The sequence below is a fragment of the Lepidochelys olivacea genome, assembly GCF_965140295.1.
Source record: "Lepidochelys olivacea isolate rLepOli2 genome assembly, chromosome: 19".
Classification (NCBI taxonomy): domain Eukaryota; kingdom Metazoa; phylum Chordata; order Testudines; family Cheloniidae; genus Lepidochelys; species Lepidochelys olivacea.
This window is the reverse complement of record NC_140429.1, coordinates 17,154,772-17,158,681: the sequence shown is the minus strand read 5'-3', so window position 1 is coordinate 17,158,681 and position 3,910 is coordinate 17,154,772. Positions and strand designations below refer to the sequence as shown.

Genomic DNA, 3,910 nt, shown 5'->3' with positions numbered 1-3,910 from the left:
CAGGCTGGTGGCAGGAGTCACTGGCCTGTGCTCTGCAGGAGGTCAAACTAGATGATCCCAATGGTCCCTTCTGGCCTTCAAATCTGTTCAATCTGAGCATTTAGCCATTTGGATAAAATCTCCACATTTCTGCACTGTCCCCCTGAGCGGTATTTGTAAATGGGACAAAGATAGCTTCCCCCCTGAGGCGGGGATTTGGGGCCCTGCTTACAAAGAGTTATGGCACACACGACTGTCCCCTGCAGTCCATGGGCAAGCTGGGGTTAGTACACACACCCTTTGCTTTGCCAGTCAGGGCCCCTTCTGCCCAGGCTAGATGGTATGTGACTGGTGTCTCCCTTCTCCCCGCCCCCTCCCATTTGTCCTGGAAAACCTGCCAGCGGTGGGAGTGTCACATGAGAGGTATGATGCTATTAAAGTGCCAATAGGCCAGCCCCGACCTCTCCACACTGAGAGAGGCCGCCACGATCGCCAGATGGTGATCCGAGAACAGGGCCAGACGGCTGCTGGAGGAGTGGGCCCGTGAAAGGTGACAGCGTGATAAATAAATGTGGTCCAACCAGGAGTGGCACGACCGATGGGCCTCCATGTAAGATTTTTTTTTTAATGTTTACGCTGTTTATTTTACAACAAAATGTTCCATAGCAGAGCATCTCCGGTTAGAAATTCTTGGAAACAATCCCATCATTTTCTGCCAGACGCAGAATAGAATCATCAGATTCACCCACCCTACGAATTGCTCCACAAATGGCATACGTTTGAACTGGCCATTGGCTCTGCCTGTGACCTGGTCAACCTCAGAAATATTCATTTGAATGGAAGCCTGGCCCTTTGCACCAATTATTCGGTTGCTAGCAGAGCATTTACGAGGCACGTACAGGTCCACAAATTCCCCAGCATCATTCTGCATCTTATTTTTCTATATCTTGCCACACAGGGATGTGCAAGAGGCGATACCTCACCGCCAGCCCATGTAAGACGCTGGGCAGGTACAGATCCCTCAGGGCTGCCCTGTTGTGCTCTGCCCACTACGTAGCACTCTGGCCATGCGTGACACTCAGCGGACAGCTGGCTCTCCTAATCTGCCCTCATCCCAGAGCACTTCCTGCTCCAGGGGGAGGCACAGAGCTGGGGGAACTGGCTCAACCCTCTGGCAGAGGCTCCCTGCTGTGATGTTACCTGGTTTATGACCCTTCTGCTCCAGCATAGCCAAAGCAAAGGAGCCATAGGACAGCTACCAATCTGGCTCCCAATCCTGAACTGATGATAGGTGCCTTTCTGGTCTCACAAATACAAACCTGTCACTTGATTTTCACAGAACCTCACTAATCTGTAAAAAGAAAAGGAGTACTTGTGGCACCTTAGAGACTAAAAAATTTATTTGAGCATAAGCTTTCGTGAGCTACAGCTCACTTCATCGGATGCATACTGTGGAAAGTGTAGAAGATCTTTTTATATACACACAAAGCATGAAAAAATACCTCCTCCCACCCCACTCTCCTGTTGGTAATAGCTTATCTAAAGTGATCACTCTCCTTACAATGTGTATGATAATCAAGTTGGGCCATTTCCAGCACAAATCCAGGGTTTAACAAGAATGTCTGGGGGGGGGGTAGGAAAAAACAAGGGGAAATAGGTTACCTTGCATAATGACTTAGCCACTCCCAGTCTCTATTCAAGCCTAAGTTAATTGTATCAAATTTGCAAATGAATTCCAATTCAACAGTTTCTCGCTGGAGTCTGGATTTGAAGTTTTTTTATTGTAATATCACAACTTTCATGTCTGTAACTGCGTGACCAGAGAGATTGAAGTGTTCTCCGACTGGTTTATGAATGTTACAATTCTTGACATCTGATTTGTGTCCATTTATTCTTTTACGTAGAGATTGTCCAGTCTGACCAATGTACATGGCAGAGGGGCATTGCTGGCACATGATGGCATATATCACATTGGTGGATGTGCAGACAGATAGCCCCCCAACCTGAACCAAATACTCACCAGCAACCACATACCACACAACAGAACCACTAACCCAGGAACCTATCCTTGCAACAAAGCTCGTTGCCAACTGTGCCCACATATCTATTCAGGGGACACCATCACAGGGCCTAATAACATCAGCCACACTATCAGAGGCTCGTTCACCTGCACATCTACCAATGTGATATATGCCATCATGTGCCAGCAATGCCCCTCTGCCATGTACATTGGTCAAACTGGACAATTCATTTGCAAATTTGATACAATTAACTTAGGCTTGAATAGAGACTGGGCGTGGCTAAGTCATTATGCAAGGTAACCTATTTCCCCTTGTTTTTTCCTACCCCCCCCCTCAGACATTCTTGTTAAACCCTGGATTTGTGCTGGAAATGGCCCACCTTGATTATCATACACATTGTAAGAAGAGTGATCACTTTAGATAAGCTATTACCAGCAGGAGAGTGGGGTGGGAGGAGGTATTTTTTCATGCTTTGTGTGTATATAAAAAGATCTTCTACACTTTCCACAGTATGCATCCGATGAAGTGAGCTATAGCTCACGAAAGCTTATGCTCAAATAAATGGGTTAGTCTCTAAGGTGCCACAAGTACTCCTTTTCTTTTTGCGAATACAGACTAACACGGCTGCTACTCTGAAACCTGTCACTAATCTGTGCTGCAGTAATCCACACGGGTTATAATTCATGCCAGACAACATCTGTCTTTTCCCCAGGTCTGCAGGCAGAGAGGGCAGCAGCGGGTTCTCTCTTCTTAGTGAGACATACTTGTTTCTGACAAAAACACTGCAGCGCATCCATCAGCCCATTATGGAGAATTGCTGTAAATAACCGGGGCCCTGTCATCAAATCAGTGAGCGAGCCCTGTTCTGTGCTGCACCATCCATGCTTTTCCCTTTCTCATCATGTTTATTCGCTCACTAATTCACAGAGATGTAGTCCTTCACCATGGGTTTTCCAGTCACTAATAGGAATTGGCAAGATTGGATGAACCAAGAGACACTTCACACCCTTTGGAGACTGGGCATATAGATAGCAGATGTTCTCCTAAGTATATGTAAGTCTGGCAGCCTGGAAAATGCCAGCATCGTAAGAGTTAATACATTCATTCCCCTCCAGCTGCACTCCCTTTCCTTTGGTGCCAGTTCACACACACTCACCACCACCTGAAGCTGCTTCATCTGTTGATTCTGCTTCCCCCTAGTGGACTTAACGGTTTCCCAGCAAAAAAACCTTTCAAATCTTTCCCTGGTTTGCCCTTATTTTAGTCTTTCCTGGCTGCTTCCAAGGGGCTCAAATATCAGGTTGATGAGTGTGAGACAGGCTCTCTACGATGCACAAAGAGATGCTTTCAAATAGATTTTCTCAAAGACAGGCCATGACACCTGGAAGTTTGGGGTGAAGGTGCCACCTCACCCCAGCTGCTGACACTAGAGCAAAGCACAGCTTTGCATGGCTCAAGAGTAACTTCATTGTCAAGCTTTTGTGGCTTCACACAAGTGGAGCTTCTTGTTAAGATTCAGGTCCTGGAAGACATGTCACATGATCAGATGTTGCAATTTTGTTACATAATAAAAATGAAATTACAACATTCATAGAGCCCTAGATTCCAAGGCCAGAAGAAAGCATTGTGATCATCTAATCTGACCAAAGGAAATTGAGTATCAAACAACCGATGTCTCTTAGGGGATGTGGAAAATGTTTTGCTCTCTGTTGCAGTGAAAGATTTGGAGGGTGCCCAAAAAAACAAGGCTGGTTTCGTATCCATCCTGACCCCCCGAAGTGGCTGTATTTTTGACTGGGGTTCCCTGAGATAGGTTCCCCTCGATCTGCTTCTCAGTGCCCTCCTGTCCAAAAGCCAAAAAGACAGTAGGAAAGGGAACTGACTTTCAGTGTTAGCTGAGGGCCGTAACC

General features: G+C 46.5%; 1 pseudogene across 1 annotated transcript; it reads right to left on the bottom strand.

Annotated features, from left to right (window-relative positions):
- Positions 1-652: 652 nt before the first annotated feature.
- LOC311510213 (small ribosomal subunit protein eS21 pseudogene) lies at positions 653-919 on the bottom strand (annotated as a pseudogene). The gene has a single exon. The product of its transcript is annotated as a small ribosomal subunit protein eS21 pseudogene (transcript).
- Positions 920-3,910: the final 2,991 nt, after the last annotated feature.